The 6,844-nt window shown below is 29.4% G+C and overlaps 1 protein-coding gene across 1 annotated transcript in view; it reads right to left on the bottom strand.

Moving 5' to 3' along the window:
• Nucleotides 1–6,592, bottom strand: part of LOC124362107 (proton-coupled amino acid transporter-like protein pathetic) — a 38,061-nt gene extending 31,469 nt beyond the window's left edge. Inside the window, exon 1 of the mRNA XM_046816291.1 lies at nucleotides 6,404–6,592. The gene's annotated coding sequence lies outside the window, so the exon portion shown is untranslated. The remainder of the gene's footprint in view (nucleotides 1–6,403) is intronic.
• Between the last annotated feature and the right edge of the window lie 252 nt (nucleotides 6,593–6,844).

The raw sequence follows: 6,844 nt of genomic DNA on the forward strand, positions 1-6,844 counted from the left end.
TTTATAGTGAAAACATTAACTTTACTCATAATATGTGGACTATTTGTTGTGACATGCAAGTACTGACATTGTCAGATGACTAGATAGCCTTATCAATACTTGATAACCAGTTAATGTCAGTCTGAGTTAGCTCAGTGGATAAAGACTTGGACTATAAAACTTGAAGATACCTGGTTCAACTCCAACCTGAGGCTTTAAATTTTTGCTTTAAATTGAAGCTGGACTATATTATTTCGAGATTTTATGCATGTGTTTTTATTGTCTCTCACATATAAAAACTGTTTTATCATAGCATTTTTTATATTATTTTATGTTATTGTAATTAAAAGTTAAAACTTACTGGACAAGTCAAGTGGTTTATAAACTATTGAAATTTAGTAAATAAATAAATTAAACAAACTCGCTGATTCACATTGATAGTAAAATATCATGGCCAAATATCCCTGTGGAGTGTGTGGGATAAATCTAAATTTTAATCAATGTAATACCCTTATTTAAAGTAAAACAGTTAATAATTTCTTTGTAATATTAGTAATAGTAAGTAATTTGCCTAGCCAAAATGTAACTAGTTCCTTGGATATTTTAAGCTCATCTTCTATCAAAACTCCTGTTTTACCTTTCAAATGGCAGGAGATTAACAATATTGATATTCATAATACTGTAAAAGAATTTAGCAACTCTAGCTGAAGATGTTTTTGGTATGTCCAATTTTTTGATCAAAAATATTATTGAAGATATCTCCTTTCCTTTATCATACCTTATCAAATGTTTACTGTAGGCACCTTCCCACAATGTTTGAAAATTACAATTACTGTTCCAGTTTTTAAAAAGGGAGATAAGTCCTGTATAAATAACTACTACCGCCCTATTTCCTTAATTGCTGTAGTCTCTAAAATAATTGAAAGGTTACTAAAAAAAACAGATGGAATATTTTTTTGAAAATAATCGGATACTGAATCCTGCTCAATATGGCTTCAGAAGTAAATTATCTACCATTAAGGCTCTTGAAAATGTCATATCTACTGTTCTCGAAAGTTTTGAAAACAAGGAGGAAGTTGCAACCTTGTTGTTAGACTTAAGTAAAGCGTTTGATTTGGTACCACACAGTGAGCTAATTGATAAATTAAAGTATTATGGTGTAGAGGGGCGTGAGCTGTCTCTTCTCACCTCTTACTTGTCTGATCGTTATCAGTTTGTAAAGGTTGGTGACCAGAGGTCAGACCTTCAGTGTGTGAGAAATGGAGTCCCTCAGGGCTCTGTTCTGGGTCCTTTCTTATTTGTTATCTTTGTTAATGATTTGCCTGATTTTGTACCAAATAAAAGTATTCTTTACGCCGATGACACCACTCTATTGTCATCAAACAAGGATAGCATGCTAAATAAAGTGATAATTAATTACATGAAAGAAAGATCCTTCCTCTGGTTTGATGCCAACAAATTAAGCGTAAACGATGAAAAAACTGAGGAGATTGTCTTTAGTCTGAGCTCAAAGGTGGACAGTAAATCTGTAAAACTGCTGGGCATAAACCTGGATTCGAAGCTGAATTGGTGGGTTCACATAAACTCTCTTTGCTCTCGCTTATCGAGGGTTATTTTTCTATTGAAAAAATGAAAGTCCTGTACAAGCAAAAATCTAGTTATGAACGCTTACTTTGCTTTTTTTAATGCTCACATTACTTATGGCACTCTCTTGTGGGGCAACTCTGCTGGTGCAAAAATTAGTTTTTTAAGACTCAAAGAAGGACATTACGAGTTATTGCAGGTATTGGTGAGAGAGATTCTTGTAGGCCTGTCTTTGTTGATCTAGGTATTCTTACCCTTCCATGTATATTTATTTTGCAAAGCCTAATTTTCCTTAAAGAAAATCTTAATTTATATAAATTTAGAAGTTATGTCCATAACTATAGTACTAGATCTCAGAACTTGATAGACCTCAAATACTTTAGATTAAGTAAAACCCAGAACAGCTACATGTACATTAGTGTAAAACTTTTTAACCTCCTACCACCAGATGCAGTTACCACTACTTTAAGGAATTTCAGAAGTTGTCTTGTGAAATGGCTGAAGCAGAAGGCTTTCTACTATTCAGTAGAAGAAATACTTTTACATGATTTAAGTGACCTTAAATTTTAATAATGCTATGTTTTAATTTTTAACATTTATTATTTATTGTTTTTATTGTTATCTGTTGTTTGTTAATTCTATTATTAATTTATTATTATTTATTTTAGCATTAAGTTTTAATTAATAATATATTTTGACTATTTTTTAATTGTATATTTATTTGCATTTCTCTATAGAGATGGTGTTCTTGACTGTTGATGTAATAGTACATTATTGTAAACCTTATCTGACTTTGTCAATGCATACAACATGGGACGACAATAAATGATTCTTGATTCTTGATGATTCTTGATTCTATTAAGCATTAAATGTTATAACTATTAAATAATTAATGTAATGATTATAGTATTATAACATATCTCAGGTTTACTCTGAAATATTGTGTTAATATTATGTTTATGATTGGATCTCTTCAGCTTGTAATTTAAATTGCAAGTCCAATGTATTCATAATTTTTTTTAATAACTAATCTATGGCATTCAGTACTGGAATAATCTCTGTTTCTTTTGAATAATAATTGTGTAAGTGTTAAAAAATAGATTAAGCGATTGTGAAAGAGAGCATGGTCTTATAATTTTTTATTCCTACAAAAAATATTAAGTTTTTTATAATAGTACTTTAAAATTATGTGTATAAAAATTTCAATACAAAAATATCTATAACTAAATTGACAAAAAGTATGAATAGGTAGAATTAAAATAAAATTAATACTAGTTACAGATGAAAATATAGCTGGAAACTATATATACAGGTTTATATATATTTAAGTTCTTAAATTTTCTTTGCATAATTCATTATATTTGATATTCAAAATAATTCTTAGTACATTTTTCTGTGATATTACCATTTTTTATAGATTGCTTTGAGAAGTTCCTTTATAAATCTGCAATGTATTGAATGCATAAATGCATGTGTGCATGATATAATACAAGATCAAAAGAGCTTTGTTACTACACTGTAATAAAACATCTTTATTATTGCAAACAACCCCAAACGCAGTCTGCTGTGTATCATTCTACACCTTCAGCACAGAAAAGCTGATTATCAGTGATCAAGTACAAAATCTTTGCACTTTTTTTACTTTCTAAATTTGGATTGTAAATTTGTATAGTGTAATTTTTTACAATCCATCATTTTTGAGAATCTATATTGTAGTTCAATAAAATTAATACCAGTAATTAGATTTTTAAGTATTCAATTTGAGATTTTTTTGCTAAATTAATTCATTTGTTCAATCAAGAAAATGCTCTCAATATTGTTGTAATTAAGCCAACTTTTCACATTCAGAGATTTTGAGATAACACCATCAGCATAAAGACAGAGCTGGTTATTGTTCTTTGTACCAATTAACTTTGAAATCAAACTTCTGAATTAGCAGATGGAAAGAAGTTGGTCTAAATAAAGATTCTTGCACAACATTACATGTTTTAAATAACACCTGAAAGTTGTAAAGGGGAAGATAAAATTAGAATTTTAACAGATATTTTATAAAACTGAACAAAATTTTAATGTCTTTTGATGACTGCAATACATGCAACAAATAGCAACTTATTAATTAGTAACAATTAAACGCACAACAAATTGTGTAATACATGTATTCTAATGCTTAATCTAGGTTTTAGCACTTACACAATTATTATTCAAAGAACATTAAAGCATTCCTTTAATATATATTTAGAATTAAACTTTAGATTTCATTTGAAACCTGCCAAGCCTGGCTTAATAAAAATTGAACGAAGAAATTATTTGTAGTAATTTATAAAACTGACAGGCTTTATAATAACCTCAAACTGAGTAGCTAGTTTATTTAGTTATCAAAATGCTAGTAATTTGTATGTACTGTCAGACACGTAATTGTTTGACCATTTTAAATATTACAGTTCAATTTTTATATTCAGTATTAGAAACTGTAATGAAATATCAGGGCATATCATAGGGGTCAGAATAAGGCTTTTTCCATTTATGAACATGTTTCTTCTTATATTATAATGAGAATTATTATATAGGGCTGAATTCCTCCCCTGAAATTTTGAAACAAAAACATTAAAATTGGACCCAGTAACTTTTTATAAGCTAGAACAAATTTATGAGACCTTAAAACTCAACAATATCCTGGGCTGATTGTGAGCTCCTGGTTTTTTTAGGGTATTGTATATCTCCTAATCCTCCCAGTGTCAGCCCCTCCAAAATAATTTTCTATATACGCCACTGAATGGATTTAAATGTTCATTCCGTTATTTATGCTGATAACACCACTTTAATGGCCCATCACAAAAAACTTAATTGTTTAAAACATATCACTAAACAAGCAGAAGAGCAGGTTCTTTGCTGGTTTTCCTCTAATAAACTATTTTCTAATCCTCAAAAACACAATACCTAACTCTAAGTCTTAAACAAGACATTAACATGGAATCTGTCAGGCTTCTGGGATTTCATATAGATTCTCAGTTACAATGGTCCCTGCATATTGAAACAGTTTGTAAAAAAAAATATCAAGAGTAAATTACCTACTATGGAAATTGAAAAACTTTGTAAGCTTGGAATATTTAAGAATGTCATACATAATTCGGTCTGTTTCAATCACATATACTGTATGGGATACTAGCTTGAGGCCATTCTCCGCATGTAAATGATATTCTTTTATTAAAGAAAAAGGCAGTCCGTAACATTGCAGGAGGGCGTTCACTTGCTCACTGTAAGCCACTTTTCATTCAACTCAAAATTCCCACAATTGTAAATTTGTATGTTTTTCAGGTACTATTATATACCAAAAACAAATTTACAGAATTTTCTAACCAAAAATTATATTCACCAGTATAATACTTGAGGTGGAGTTAAACTTAATATACTTCCTCACAGACTGGATAAAACTGGTACCTCTTTCAAACTAAACTGTATTTATTTTTAATAGGCTGCCTGATACTGCAAAATATGTTACTGTTAGACTCTTCAAACATAATATATATAATTGGCTTATTAAAAACCCATTTTATATAGAACAAATGCATTTTTTAATTAAAATTTTGATACACAACTTTAGCTCTATTGTGACTAAGAAGTTTTAGAAAACCTATTATTTTATACGGTTTTATTTAGTATGTATTAAAGTTATTTTAAATTATATATTTTCAAACTGTACATTTTTAATAATAATTGTATATGTTATTTATTTTTAAGTATATTTTAAACTGTATATTTATAAATGATCAAAGTAATTTACCTAAATTAACTATTCTTAATAGTTATTTGTAATAGTTTTCATTGTGCTATAACTACTGGTTTTTGCTTTATTTTTCAATAAGTTAAGTTTGTGTAAATTAGAAAAATAAGTTGGCATTGCCTATTCAATGTAAAGTTGTCAATGGCAATAAAATTCTTGATTCTTGACTAGTTGGAACATTAGCATATTCTAAAGTATTAAGCAAGGGAAGACCCCTCCAACCAGCCAGCACCACCACTGACTACTCTGATGCAAGGAAACCTAAAATTTGGGGCCAAAATGATTATTTTGAGAAGATTTTGTTGCTAAGTTTTGTATACACCTCTCCATTTTGTGTACTCTAATGAACATTACTTGAGAATATTATTTTTACAAGCAAACTGAAAAATTCAATTAGCAACTAACAATGTTATTAAATTCAACATTTTACGATACTTCTCAACATATAGAAAATTTTGAAATTTGAAATTGTAATTTCGTATAGGTTAAAATCAGTTTGCAGTTATAAGAAGGACTACATAAAGAGATTTTAATATACATTTTTAAAAAGCCCATTTGATAATGAAATTGTCTTACTTAATCTCTGAAATTGTATTTAAGATGTTGTTTTAACAGCTTAATTTTTTATCTGTCATTTGTGAATCATTCTAAAAATGCAGCCAGACAGAATGATATGATTTTGTATGAATTTTCTGTCACAGGAAAGATGGGCAGGGAGTTGACATGATTCAATTTCATAAACATTCAAGTTTTACAACAGTCCTTCTTTTAGAATTATTCATTCATTTTTATTTCATTCTATGATTTTGATTACAACATATTTCGTTTTGTTAAGAGAGTGGTAGCGAAGCCATTTAAAACTTTTTGGAGGTGCACTGTGATTTGCAGGAAGTGAATATATTTTTTCTCCTAAACTTAAATTAATAAGTAAGGTTGAAAACTGTCAAATCAGCTTTAGCTTTAAATTTGCAAGTACACAAATATTCTTATCTTTCATACAAGTGCCAGGATTCGTCTTCATAGATGATTTTTAAAATATTGAGAGTAGTCTATACTCACCTTTTAATTACTGACTGGTACGTCACAAACCACACTAAACCTGATATCAGATCTTCACAGGAATCCTCCAGAGATATGACTTCAATAATGTAACGTTCCAAGTAATACACATTGACTTCTCAGCTGGGCATGTTTAATGACAACTTCAGCGTTATAGCTAAGAGCCCATAACATAGTAATCACACACTTACAGATACGAAGGCTCAGACAACCGTATAATTGCCTATTTGTAATACCCTGTATCTCAAGTATTGATAAATTCTGTACCAAATGTCTAGCTAAGATTTTATTACAGTGCAGTATATTTTACACCTTGTAGGACTTTTCTCTGATAATGAATGCTTCATTATCCCTGCAGAGCGTGACTTTCATTGCATGAATACTCAAACATGTGTGTCTTGTTTTCTCACATTTCAGACTCTCTTTTTAAAGCAATATTCA

This window comes from Homalodisca vitripennis, chromosome 5 (genome assembly GCF_021130785.1).
Source record: "Homalodisca vitripennis isolate AUS2020 chromosome 5, UT_GWSS_2.1, whole genome shotgun sequence".
Taxonomy (NCBI): domain Eukaryota; kingdom Metazoa; phylum Arthropoda; class Insecta; order Hemiptera; family Cicadellidae; genus Homalodisca; species Homalodisca vitripennis.